This window comes from Vulpes lagopus, chromosome 3, assembly GCF_018345385.1.
Source record: "Vulpes lagopus strain Blue_001 chromosome 3, ASM1834538v1, whole genome shotgun sequence".
NCBI classification, from domain to species: Eukaryota; Metazoa; Chordata; class Mammalia; order Carnivora; family Canidae; genus Vulpes; species Vulpes lagopus.
The window spans coordinates 117,212,818-117,213,394 of NC_054826.1; positions in this window are offsets into that span (position 1 = coordinate 117,212,818).

The window sequence follows — 577 nt, forward strand, 5'->3', positions numbered from 1 at the left end:
CACCGCCCGGGCCTCTGGCCCCGCCCCCGCCCCCGCCGGCCATTGGCTGCGCTGCCGCGGGACCGCGTTCGCCTCAGCCAATCAGCGCCCAGCAACGCCGTTTGGAAACTTTTTTTTTTTTTTTTCCCAGGGCCCGGGCGCGGCGAGGCCACGCGGCGGCTCCCCCGGGCGGCGGGCGGCGGGCGGCGGGGGCCTGGCCGGCCTGGGACTGTGCGGGCGGGTCCCCGGGCATCCCGGGACGGGCTCGAACGTGAGCGCCACGCTCTTCGAGAAAATACGACTCCCTTCCCTTAGACGCCGCTCGCAATTTTTCCAACTGCTGGGAGGGACAGAGATCCAGGTCCGCTCTGGCTAAGCAATGCTCCATGTGGCCTTTACGCCCATAATAAAGATTTCAGCATCGTTATCTTCAAAGGCAGCAGACTTCGCGTCTAAGGCTTTGGCTCCGAGCCTGGCTTTGAACTCTAGCTCTGCTCCTACTAGCTGGTTGATCTTGGCAAGTGACTTAAACTCTCGGTGACAGTGTCCTCTTCTATAAAAGGGGGGCTCCTGGGCAGCCGGGGCGGGGGGGGTGGGG